General features: G+C 54.6%; 1 non-coding gene across 1 annotated transcript; it reads right to left on the reverse strand.

The window, feature by feature from the left end:
- Window positions 1–8143: 8143 nt before the first annotated feature.
- On the reverse strand, window positions 8144–8225 carry trnas-uga (transfer RNA serine (anticodon UGA)). Its single transcript has one exon. It is a non-coding gene; the product is annotated as a tRNA-Ser (tRNA).
- Between the last annotated feature and the right edge of the window lie 5347 nt (window positions 8226–13572).

A 13572-nucleotide genomic window follows, 5' to 3' on the forward strand; every position in this document is an offset into this window, starting at 1 on the left:
TGGGAGGGGGATGGGGGAGAATGGGAGGGGGATGGGGGAGAATGGGAGGGGGATGGGGGAGAATGGGAGGGGGAGAATGGGAGGGGGAGAATGGGAGGGGGAGGGGGAGAATGGGAGGGGGAGGGGGAGAATGGGAGGGGGGAGGGGGAGAATGGGAGGGGGAGGGGGAGAATGGGAGGGGGAGGGGGAGAATGGGAGGGGGGAGGGGGAGAATGGGAGGGGGAGGGGGAGAATGGGAATGGGAGGGGGAGAATGGGAGGGGGAGGGGGGGGAGAATGGGAGGGGGAGGGGGGGGAGAATGGGAGGGGGAGGGGGGGGAGAATGGGAGGGGGAGGGGGGGGAGAATGGGAGGGGGAGGGGGGGGAGAATGGGAGGGGGAGGGGGGGGGAGAATGGGAGGGGGAGGGGGGGGAGAATGGGAGGGGGAGGGGGGGGAGAATGGGAGGGGGAGGGGGGGGAGAATGGGAGGGGGAGGGGGGAGAATGGGAGGGGGATGGGGGAGAATGGGAGGGGGATGGGGGAGAATGGGAGGGGGATGGGGGAGAATGGGAGGGGGAGGGGGGGAGAATGGGAGGGGGAGGGGGGGGAGAATGGGAGGGGGAGGGGGAGGGGGGGAGAATGGGAGGGGGAGGGGGGGGGAGAATGGGAGGGGGAGGGGGGGAGAATGGGAGGGGGAGGGGGGGAAGAATGGGAGGGGGAGGGGGGGGGGAGAATGGGAGGGGGGGGGGAGAATGGGAGGGGGGGGGGGAGAATGGGAGGGGGAGGGGGGGAGAATGGGAGGGGGAGGGGGGGGAGAATGGGGGGGGAGGGGGGGGGGAGAATGGGGGGGGAGGGGGGGGGAGAATGGGGGGGGAGGGGGGGGAGAATGGGGGGGGAGAATGGAGAAGGGGAGAATGGAGAATGGGAGGGGGGGGAGAATGGGAGGGGGGGAGAATGGAGGGGGGAGAATGGGAGGGGGGGAGAATGGGAGGGGGGGGGGGGGAGAATGGAGGGGGGGGAGAATGGGAGGGGGGGGAGAATGGGAGGGGGGGGGAGAATGGGAGAGAATGGGAGGGGGGGGGAGAATGGGAGGGGGGGGGAGAATGGGAGGGGGGGGGGAGAATGGAGGGGGGGGGGAGAATGGGAGGGGGGGGGGAGAATGGGAGGGGGGGGGGAGAATGGGAGGGGGGGGGGAGAATGGGAGGGGGGGGGGGAGAATGGGAGGGGGGGGGGGAGAATGGGAGGGGGGGGGGGAGAATGGGAGGGGGGGGGGAGAATGGGAGGGGGGGGGGAGAATGGGAGGGGGGGGGGAGAATGGGAGGGGGGGGGAGAATGGGAGGGGGGGGGGAGAATGGAGGGGGGGAGAATGGGAGGGGGGAGAATGGGAGGGGGGAGAATGGGAGGGGGGGGGAGAATGGGAGTGGGTGGGGGGAGAATGGGAGTGGGTGGGGGGGAGAATGGGAGTGGGGGGGGGGGGAGAATGGGAAGTGGGGGGGGGGGGGAGAATGGGAGTGGGGGGGGGGGAGAATGGGAGTGGGGGGGGGGGAGAATGGGAGGGGGGGGGGGGAGAATGGGAGGGGGGGGGGAGAGAATGGGAGGGGGGGGGGAGAGGAGGGGGGGAGAATGGGAGGGAGGGGAATGGGAGGGAGGGGAATGGGAGGGAGGGGAATGGGAGGGAGGGGGGGAATGGGAGGGAGGGAGGGGGGGAATGGGAGGGAGGGAGGGGGGGAATGGGAGGGAGGGAGGGGGGGGAATGGGAGGGAGGGAGGGGGGGGAATGGGAGGGAGGGAGGGGGGGGAATGGGGGGGAGGGAGGGGGGGGAATGGGGGGAGGGAGGGGGGGAATGGGGGGGAGGGAGGGGGGGGAATGGGGGGGAGGGAGGGGGGGAATGGGAGAGGGGAGGGGGGGGAGGGGGGGGAGGGAGGAGGGAGGGGGGGAATGGGAGGGAGGGGGGGGAATGGGAGGGAGGGAGGGGAATGGGGGGGAATGGGAGGGAGGGGGGGAATGGGAGGGAGGGGGGGGAATGGGAGGGAGGGGGGGGAATGGGAGGGAGGGAGGGAGGGGGGGAATGGGAGGGAGGGAGGGGGGGGAATGGGAGGGAGGGAGGGGGGGGAATGGGAGGGAGGGAGGGAGGGAGGGGGGAATGGGAGGGAGGGAGGGAGGGGGGGGAATGGGAGGGAGGGAGGGAGGGGGGGGAATGGGAGGGAGGGGGGGAGGGAGGGGGGGGAATGGGAGGGAGGGGGGGAGGGGGGGAATGGGAGGGAGGGAGGGAGGGGGGGAATGGGAGGGAGGGAGGGAGGGAGGGGGGGGAATGGGAGGGAGGGAGGGAGGGAGGGGGGGGGAATGGGAGGGAGGGAGGGAGGGAGGGGGGGAGGGAGGGAGGGGGGGGAATGGGAGGGAGGGAGGGGGGGGGAATGGGAGGGAGGGAGGGGGGGGAATGGGAGGGAGGGAGGGGGGGGAATGGGAGGGAGGGAGGGAGGGAGGGAGGGAGGGGGGGGAATGGGAGGGAGGGAGGGGGGGGAATGGGAGGGAGGGAGGGGGGGGAATAGGAGGGAGGGAGGGAGGGGGGGGAATAGGAGGGAGGGAGGGAGGGGGGGGAATGGGAGGGAGGGAGGGGGGGGAATGGGAGGGAGGGAGGGGGGGGAATGGGAGGGAGGGAGGGAGGGGGGGAATGGGAGGGAGGGGGAGGGAGGGAGGGAGGGAGGGGGGGGAATGGGAGGGAGGGGGGGAGAATGGGAGGGAGGGGGGAGGGAGGGGGAGAATGGGAGGGAGGGGGGGAGAATGGGAGGGAGGGGGGGAGAATGGGAGGGAGGGAGGGAGGGGGGGGAATGGGAGGGAGGGGGGGAATGGGAGGAGGGGGGGGAGAATGGGAGGGAGGGAGGGAGGGAGGGGGGGAATGGGAGGGAGGGAGGGAGGGGGGGAATGGGAGGGAGGGAGGGAGGGGGGGAATGGGAGGGAGGGAGGGAGGGGGGGAATGGGAGGGAGGGAGGGAGGGAGGGGAATGGGGAGAGGGGAATGGGAATGGGGGGAGGGAGAATGGAAGAGAGAGAAGAATGGGGAGAGAGGGGGAGACTGGGGGAGAGGGGAGAGGGAGGGAGACTGGGGGAGGGGAGACTGGGGGAGGGGGAGGGGGAGAGGGAGGGAGACTGGGGGAGGGGGGAGAGGGAGGGAGGACTGGGGAATGGGGGAGACTGGGGGAGGGGATTCTCTGCCCCCGCGGGCTGACTCCAGGAACCGGACCCCGGTGAAAACTCCGCAGAAACCTCCAGGCCTCGGGCTCCGGTCCCCACCGCTGACAGGCCCGCGCCACTCCCCAGACCCCGGGCCTCGCCTACTCACCGGGCCGCCTGAGGACCGCTCGCCGCCGGACTCGGACTCACCGCCGCTCCCGCCTCCGCCTCACTCCCATTGGCCCCTAACAGATCAATTGACAGCAAATATCAATCACCCATTGGACGGCAGGGGTGCCAATCAAAGCCTTCGCAGCGTCGCCACGCCTCTTCGCGGCAGAGGCGGGGCCCTAACTCGGAGCATGCGCAGTTGGTGCCATTCTACTTTTAAAGAGACAGCAACCACCAAATGTGAGCTGGAGGGATGGGTTCATCAAATAGAACAATGTGATCCCCGGGGACCCCCTCTAAATACTGACACTCCCCCAGAGACCCCCTGTAAACACTGACACACTCCCGGGGACCCCCTGTAAATACTGACACACTCCCCGAGACCCCTTGTAAATACTGACACACTCCCAGGGACCCCCTGTAAATACTGACACACTCCCCGGGGACCCCCTGTAAATACTGACACACTCCCCGAGACCCCTTGTAAATACTGACACACTCCCAGGGACCCCCTGTAAATACTGACACACTCCCGGGGACCCCCTCTAAATACTGACACACTCCCGGGGACCCCCTCTAATTACTGACACACTCCCGGGGACCTCCTGTAAATACTGACACACTCCCCGAGACCCCCTATAAATACTGACACACTCCCGGGGACCCTCTGTAAATACTGACACACTCCTAGGTTTCCCCTGGCCAGGGAATAATATTACATTTTACAGTCACAGCATCCAACTGTTCCTTAAATGACTCCAAGGATTTTTACTCACTATTCGATCCAGAGGTCTGCTCCACGTGGGGTGGGGGTTCATTCGTCGTGGGTTATACTTTAGACATGAGCACCAAAATCTAGGCTGACTGTAGTGAAGGAGTGCTGCACTCTCAGAGGGGCCGTCTTTCAGATGAGACATTAAACTGAGTCTCTGTCTGCCCTGGGTTTATATTTACAATATTTATCCCTCAACCAACATCACTAAAATCAGATTATCTGGTCATTTATCTCATCGCTGTTTGTGGGATCTTGCTGTGCTCAAATTGGCTGCCACGTTGCCTACATTACAACAGAGATTACACTTCAAAAAATACCTCATTGGCTGTAAAGCGCTTTGGGATGTTCCGAGGTCTTAAAAGGCTCGACGTAAATATTTCCTTTCTTTCTTTTTACATTCTATCTTCCAAGAGCTACGTTCCTGGTTTCCAGTCCTGCAGAATGTGGAAAATTGCCCAGGTATGTCCTGTCCACAAAAAGCAGGACATATCCAATCCTGCCAATTACCGCCCCATCAGTCTACTCTCAATCATCAGCAAAGTGATGGAAGGTGTCGTCGACAGTGCTATCAAGCGGCACTTACTCACCAATAACCTGCTCACCGATGCTCAGTTTGGGTTCCGCCAGGACCACTCGGCTCCAGACCTCATTACAGCCTTGGTCCAAACATGGACAAAAGAGCTGAATTCCAGAGGTGAGGTGAGAGTGACTGCCCTTGACATCAAGGCAGCATTTGACCGAGTGTGGCACCAAGGAACCCTCGTAAAATTGAAGTCAATGGGAATCAGGGGGAAAACTCTCCAGTGGCTGGAGTCATACCTAGCACAAAGGAAGATGGTAGTGGTTGTTGGAGGCCAATCATCTCAGCCCCAGGGCATTGCTGCAGGAGTTCCTCAGGGCAGTGTCCTAGGCCCAACCATCTTCAGCTGCTTCATCAATGACCTTCCCTCCATCATAAGGTCAGAAATGGGGATATTCGCTGATGATAGCACAGTGTTCAGTTCCATTCGCAACCCCTCAAATAATGAAGCAGTCCGAGCCCGCATGCAGCAAGACCTGGACAACACCCAGGCTTGGGCTGATAAGTGGCAAGTAACATTCGCGCCAGACAAGTGCCAGGCAATGACCATCTCCAACAAGAGAGAGTCTAACCACCTTCCCTTGACATTCAACGGCATTAACATCGCCGAATCCCCCAACATCAACATCCTGGGAGTCACCATTGACCAGAAACTTAACTGGACCAGCCATATAAGTACTCTGGCTACAGGAGCAGGTCAGAGGCTGGGTATTCTGCGGCGAGTGACTCACCTCCTGACTCCCCAAAGCCTTTCCACTATCTACAAGGCACAAGTCAGGAGTGTGATGGAATACTCTCCACTTGCCTGGATGAGTGCAGCTCCAACAACACTCAAGAAGCTCGACACCATCCAGGACAAAGCAGCCCGCTTGATTGGTACCCCATCCACCACCCTAAACATTCACTCCCTTCACCACCGGTACACTGTGGCTGCAGTGTGTACCATCCACAGGATGCACTGCAGCAACTCACCAAGGCTTCTTCGACAGCACCTCCCAAACCCGCGACCTCTACCACCTAGAAGGACAAGGGCAGCAGACACATGGGAACAACACCACCTGCACGTTCCCCTCTAAGTCACACACCATCCTGACTTGGAAATATATCGGCCGTTCCTTCATCGGCGCTGGGTCAAAATCCTGGATGTCCCTTCCTAACAGCACTGTGGGAGAACCTTCACCACACGTACTGCAGCGGTTCAAGAAGGCGGCTCACCACCACCTTCCCAAGGGCAATTAGGGATGGGCAATTAATGTTGGCCTTGCCAGCGACGCCCACATCCCAGGAACAAATGAAAAGAAACTCACTTTAAGTATTTTTTTATTTGGGAACATAGGAATTAATAAATGAGAAAAGACTGAGGTCCATCTCGTTCACCTTCTCCCATCCTGGTAGTCACATGAAACAACGATACTGGATTTGTTGACTGATCATAGTATTCAATCTCTGTCAATGAGTCTCCAACAGACCCAGACATGAGGTGAGGAAAACCCCCAGTGGGGGAGAACCAGAGCTCCAAAGTCACCTGTTCCTCCCGAGCCTGTTTCACATTCAATCTTCTCTGTTTTGGATTCCACTCCACCTGTGGGCACATTAAATAAAAAGGGAAAAATGGCAAGTGCTGGAAATCTGAAATTAAAGCAGAGTATGCTGGGAACAGACAGCGGGTCCATCGGCTGGTTACTCTTTCAGGTACATCCCTTTGTTAGAACACCATTCTCAGTTCTGACGATGATATGTTAACCTGTCCTTTCTCTTTACAGCGGCTGATGGATCTTCCCTGTGTTTCCAGCATTTTCTGTTATTATTTTAGCCGTGGTGATCTCGGGTCAGGTTGGACACGGGATTCAGGACCAAGAATGACCTTCAGGTGAAGCGTGGTTAGAGGGCAGAGGATAATTGGACCAGAGTGTGCAAATGTAATTCAGTTCTTTGTATTTCCATTATAAATTCCTATGTCAACATTTATAATAGGAATTGCTTATGTAAACTTGCCAGTGCAGTGCCTCCACTGGGGGACGGGTGTAATTACAATGTGACAAGTTTACATTGTTTACATTTATAAATATGGAAATAGGAATTTATAATAGAAAAGTTCACAGGAAGTGCATGGAAAAATAAGATTTTTTAATATATTTTAGATTGATAAATACTATGTGTTATGTGTGATTGTATATGCCCTGTGGTAGGACATAACTTTTCTATTTCTAAGCTTTCTTATGTTCTATTTCAACTAAAAAAGAATAAAAGTGGGAAAAATCTTTTCTGCCTTTTATAGAAAGAATGAATTTGCATTTATATAGCACCTTTCACAACTTCAGGGCGTCCCAAACGCTTTACAGCCTTTTGAAGTGTAGTAGCCACTGTTGTGATGTGGGAAACGTGGCAGCCAATTTATGCACAGCAAGATCCCACAAACAGCAATGTAATAATGATCAGATAATCTGTTTTTTAGTGACGTTCGTTGAGTCATAAATATTAGCCCAGGAGAACTCCCATGCTCTTCTTCGAAATCGCTACCTTAAGGAGTAGTTGAGGCGAATAGCATGGATGCTATTTCAGGGGAATCTAGATAAACACAGAGGGAAAAAGGAATAGAAGGATATGCTGATAGGGTGAGATGAAGAGGAGTGGGAGGAGGCTCGAGTGGAGCATAAATACCGGCATAGACCAGTTGGGCTGAATGGCCTGTTTCTGTGCTGTACATTCTATGTAATTCTGTGAAATAATGCCATGAGATCTTTTACATTCACCTGAGAGGGCATGACGTACTCTACAACTTCACTAAATAAATAAAAAATCTTAAAATTGGCATCTCTTACTTTTACGCAGCATGATTAATGTCTGTGACTCTTTTTCTTTTCTTTTTTAAAACATAATCCCAGTCCGGGAACGCCTCGATTTTAAAATTCTCATCCTCGTTTTCAAATCCCTCCATGGCCCTCGCCCCCTCCCTATCTCTGTCACCCTCCTCCAGCCCTCCAACCCTCCGAGATCTCTGCGCTCCTCCAATTCCGGCCTCTTGCGGATCCCCGATTTCCATCGCTCCACCATTGGCGGCCGTGCCTTCAGCTGCCTGGGGCCCTAAGCTCTGGAATTCCCTCCCTAAACCTCTCCGACTCTCTCTCTCCTCCTTTAAGACGCTCCTTAAAACCCACTCTTCACCTGTCCTAATATCTCCTTACGTGGCTCGGTGTCAAATTTTGTTTGATATTCGCTCCTGTGAAGCGCCTTGGGACGTTTTACTACGTTAAAGGCACTGTATAAATGCAAGTTGTTGCTTCAAACATATAAATTCCAAAGAATAAATATTATTGAGCTGAAGAATCCAATCAGTTCCAGGACTGATGACTGGTTACTTGCTTAACACTGAAGGTAAATTTAAAAAGCAAAAGAGGAAATTAATTATTGATTATCTTGCATTTTTTTGTGGATTTATTGAAGGGTGAATTTGGTGCAAAAAGACTATCGCTGCGAGCAGGGTTCGAACCTGCGCGGGGAGACCCCATTGGATTTCAAGTCCAACGCCTTAACCACTCGGCCATCACAGCACACGAGCGGCAGCCGGCATCGGGCTTACAACCAGTCAGCGAGCCGGGACACTGAGGGGCGGAGCCTAGAACCCGGGGGGCGGGACCAGGGCACTGAGTGACAGGGCGGCGGAACACGGGGAGAGGGGCGGGGTCAGAGCGCTGAGTGACAGGGCGGCGGAACACGGGGAGAGGGGCGTGGCCTGGGGCCCGGAGGCGGGGTCTGGGGCTCGGGGGCGGGGCTAGTGATCCGGAGCCAGGTGTGGATGCGGAAGCTGGGTCCAGAGCAGTGTGAATGGTCAGAACAGGAATGCATTTATATAGCACCTTCCACACAAGGAGATATTAGGACAGGCCAAAGCTTGGCCAAAGAGTGGGTTTTAAGGAGGGTCTTAAAGGAGGAGAGAGAGGCAGAGGAGGGGCGGAGGGGTGGAGGGGAGGGGAGGGGTGGAGAAGGAGGAGGGGCGGAGGAGGAGAGGGGGGCGGAGGGGCAGAGGAGGAGGGGTGTAGGGGAGGGGCGGAGGGGCAGAGGAGGAGGGGTGTAGGGGAGGGGCAGAGGAGGAGGGGTGTAGGGGAGGGGCGGAGGGGCAGAGGAGGAGGGGTGTAGGGGAGGGGCGGAGGGGCAGAGGAGGAGGGGTGTAGGGGAGGGGCGGAGGGGTGTAGGGGAGGGGCGGAGGGGCAGAGGAGGAGGGGTGTAGGGGAGGGGTGTAGGGGAGGGGCGGAGGTTTAGGGAGGGAATTTTCGGGTCTACACAGCTGAAGGCACGGCCGCCAATGGAGGGGCGAAGTGGGGGCCAGAATTGGAGGAGTGCAGAGAACCGGCAGAATAGCAGAGGGAGAGCGAGCCAGGAAAGCTGTGGTAAAGTAGAGAATGTTGCCGTGGCTCAGGCAGGCGGGAACGTGGTTGCCAATTTGCACACAGCAAGCTCTCAGGAAAAACAATGAGATAATGACCGGACGATCTGTCTTTTAGTGATGTTGGTTGAGGGATAAATATCAGCCGGGACACCGGGGCCAACTCCCCTGCTCTTCGAATGGGATCTTTTACGTCCACCTGAGAGGGCGGATGGGGCCTCAGTTTAATGTCTCATCCAAAAGATGGCCCCTCCAACAGTGCAGCGCTCCCTCAGTGCTGCCCCTCCGACAGTGCAGCGCTCCCTCAGTACTGCCCCTCTGACAGTGCAGCGCTCCCTCAGTACTGACCCTCCGACAGTGCAGCGCTCCCTCAGTGCTGATCCTCTGAGAGTGCACCACTCCCTCAGGACTGCACTGAAGTGGTAGCCTGGATTATGGCTTAAGTATCTGAACTGGCACTTTTCTGATTCAGAGATGAGAGTACTACCCACTGAACCACAGCTAACACCATCAAGGCCCCTCTCATTGTGCTGGAACACAGGAAATGGGGCGAGCACTGCCACAGGTCCTCCTGCTCACTGCTGGAGAGAAATCTTGGCCAAAGTTAAAGGAGAGCATTTCAGAAACTCTGCTCTGGAGGGTGGAATCATTCGAGCCAGTGCAGAAGGGATTGAGCCTTTACAGGAAGCAGGAGGGGAAGCAGCATTCGCCAAGTTTCTCTAAATGTCAGTCGTTGAATAATGTGGTAGCATTGGTAAATTAGTTAACCCTTTGATAAAAACTGCTCCTACATAGAAGTTACAACAAGGAAACAGGCCATTCGGCCTTTCCGACCCCTGTTGGTGTTTACCCTCCATGTGAGCAAACAGTTGTAAGCACATTCGCCCTCCCTGTTCCCAAATCCCTTCGAGCCCTTTTCCTCCACCCACAACAACAACCTTTCACGTGGTAAAACATCCCAAGGTGCTCCACAGGAGCGTTATCAAATAAAAGGAAGAGAGAGGTGGAGAGGTTTAGGGAGGGGATTCCAGAGCTGAGAGCTAAAGGCATGGCCGCCAATGGTGGAGCGATGGGGGTGGGGGCTGGACAAATGACCAGAGTTGGAGGAACGCAGAGTTCCCGGAGGGGGGTAGGTCTGGATGAGGATACAGAGATAGGGAGCAGCTATCACACTACGCATTGGTGCACAGTGATTGTTGCTATGTAAAGGTTGTACAACTCCATGCAACTGTCCTTCAGCAATGGAGAATGAAAATTGGTGGGAAAAAATTGAAAACTCCTTTTCCATTCACCCGATCGATCTTTAATTGTTCACTTCCTGTTGTAAAAGTCTGACAAGTGACTGAGAGCCTCCTTCCTGTTCAGTTGACTTTGATCACAGGAACTCATCGTGGTTTTATTCCCAATTGTCCAAGCACCAAATCCATATTAAGCTCTTCATCGACCAGCGATAAGGTGCATATTGGATTTTATTTATTGCACAGGTCAGCGGGATAGAATTCAATGGAGACACAACATGAAAGAAAGAAAGATCTTGCATTTCTACAGCACCTTTCATGACCTCAGAATGTCCCAAAGTGCTTTACAGCCAATGAAGTACTTTTGAAGTGTAGTATTGCGGGAAACACACAGCAAGATCCCACAAACAGCAATGTGATAATGACCAGATCGTCTGTTTTAGTGATGTTGATTGAGGGATACATATTGGCCCCAGGACACCGGGGAGAACTCCCCTGCTCTTCTTTGTAGTGGCAATGGGATCATTTATGACCAGCTGAGGGAGCAGACGGGGCCTCGGTTTACTGTCTCATCTGAAAAACAGGACCTCTGACAGTGCAGCGCTCCCTCAGTCCTGGTATTGGGAGTGTCAGCCTGGATTATGTGCTTGAGTCTCAGGAGTGGGGACTATGAACTACCAATCTTCTGATTCAGAGGCGTGTGTGCTTCCAAATGAGCCACGGCTAAAGTACAATGATAAGCTGAAAGTGCCACCATTTCCTTTCTCAAGATGATTCACCCGTGTTGGACCCTGACTGAGAAGCACCACGAAGGCGGCAAAAGACTCATGATTGCAAACTCCCTCAGGCGAACTCGATGGATCTTAGTCTTTCTTTGTCCAGCAAGTCCTAGTTTCCCATGGAAGAGCAGGGAGTTCTCCTGGTGTCCTGGGACCAAGATTCCTCACTCACCACACACTCTGTCACCACCACAAGTTGATCAGCTGGCCGTTTCTTCTCATTGCTGTTTGTGGGATCTTGCTGGCGCAAACTGGACACTGCTTGCTTTCACACCAACAGTCGATGCACCAAAACTGAGCGAAACCAGCTCATATAATTTGCTGGGATGAAAATCAGTTGCCATTTGAGGGGGAGGGGGAATCCCACAGTTCTTATCCAGGACAGCCAATAAAATCCTGGCAACTCCAGGTCCATTCCAGCCGTTGTGTTCCGACCCCAGGGAAGGACCTAACTCAAGTTCGACACACCTGGGTCTTGAGCCACTTACTAAGGAAGAGTAACTGAGGTGGTTTCTCATTGACTGTCCTCATGGTTTTTATCTTCAGAGTATCTTTTCCTAGGTGGGTTGTAACCAGGGCTAAAGACCCCCCGCCTACTCTTTGCACTGGTGGGGCCACCCACACCCATCAGACTCGAGTAACTCCGCTGGATGTCAACCCAGTATTCGGAGCTGTGGTTCCTGTCTCCAGTGGTGTTTGGAGTGGGTCCCAAACCCAGCCCACTGACTCATCAACAACAACTTGCATTTATATAGCGCCTTTAATGTAGTAAAACATCCCAAAGCGCTTCACGGGAGCGATTATCAAACAAAATTTGACACCGAGCCACATAAGGACATTTTAGGACAGCTTGGTCAAAGAGGTAGGTTTTAAGGAGTGTCTTAAAGGAGGAGAGAGAGGTTGAGAGGCGGAGAGGTTTAGGGAGGGAATTCCAGAGCTTAGGGCCCAGGCAGCTGAAGGCACGGCCGCCAATGGTGGAGCGATGAAAATCGGGGATGCACAAGAGGCCAGAATTGGAGGAGCGCAGAGATCTGGGAGGGTTGGAGGGTTGGAGGAGGTTACAGAGAGAGGGAGGGGCGAGGCCATGGAGGGATTTGAACACAAGGATGAGAATTTAAAAATCGAGGCGTTCCCAGACAAGAATTCAATGTAGGTCAGCGAGCTCAGGGGTGATGGGTGAACAGGACTTGGTGCGAGTTAGGATACAGGCAGCAGAGTTTTGGATGAGCTCAGGTGGAAGGTGGGTGGAGGATGGGAGGCCGGCCAGGAGAGTACGGGAACAGGCGATTTCTTTCCCATTGATGTGATAGAAGCCGATTCGCTATCACATGTTTCCTTGCGACAGGAGCAGCCCAATTCCACTCCCAGAAGCCGCACTGATCTCTGAACTAGCCTGAAGTGAAGGAGACGGGCTTTTGGGAACATAAGTTTAATTCTTCCCGTGACCTGAATTGCTGTGCCTTTCAAAATCAAAAAGCGTAACTCTGCTGGAACTGACTTCCTCATAAATAATTGAGATTTTCTGAGCAGTGGACCAATCCCTGGCTCTCACTTAATGCAGCTCCTGGATCAAAAACAACAGCGTTTTCCCCAGGAGTCAGAGAGGCGCAGTCTCAATTCTCCGGCATCAAGTTCCTCAGAGACAATAGAGGAGAGGATGAGAAAAGGGAATACAGAGAGGTTCGGAAAGAAGTCAAAAAACAATTAGGAAAGCAAAGAGGAATTACAAGATTAAATTATCGAGGAATATAAAAAGAAATAGTAAAGTATCCTAAAGACACATAAATAACAAAAGAAAAATCAGGATAGGGATTGGGCCACTCAGGGATACACACAATAAACTCACAGGGAATGACAGCGAAATGGCAGAAATATTGAATCATTACTTTGCCTCAGTATTTACCGGGGAGACTAACACGGTGGGCAGGACATTAGAGAAAGAGATCAAAAAAGATATAAAGACATTTACGATAGAAAGGGGGAGATAATTGAAAAACTAATCAAACTCAGAGAGGATAAAACCCCTGGTCTGGATGGATTGTATCTGCGAATATTAAAAGAAGTTCGGAAGGAGATAGCAGAGGTACCACATTGTAGACTCATGACTAAGGTCAGAGCGTGTGGAGTCAGGGGACAGGTAGCAGAATGGATAGCAAGCTGGCTGGATAAGTGTGAGGTGGTGCATTTTGGTCGGAAGAATAAGGAGGCCACACACTGCTTGGATAATAAGAGTCTAAATGGGATAGAGGAGCAAAGGGATCTGGGGGAACAGATACACAAATCACTAAAAGTAGCGACACAGGTTAATAAGGCCATAAAAAAAGGCAAATCAAGCACTGGGGTTCATTTCTAGAGGGATAGAATTGAAAAGCAGAGAAGTTATGTTAAACTTGTATCGAACCTTGGTTAGACCGCACTTGGAGTATTGTGAACAGTTCTGGTCTCCATATTATAGAAAGGATATAGAGGCACTGGAGAAGGTGCAAAAAAGATTCAC

This window comes from Heptranchias perlo, unplaced genomic scaffold, assembly GCF_035084215.1.
Source record: "Heptranchias perlo isolate sHepPer1 unplaced genomic scaffold, sHepPer1.hap1 HAP1_SCAFFOLD_1761, whole genome shotgun sequence".
NCBI lineage: Eukaryota > Metazoa > Chordata > Chondrichthyes > Hexanchiformes > Hexanchidae > Heptranchias > Heptranchias perlo.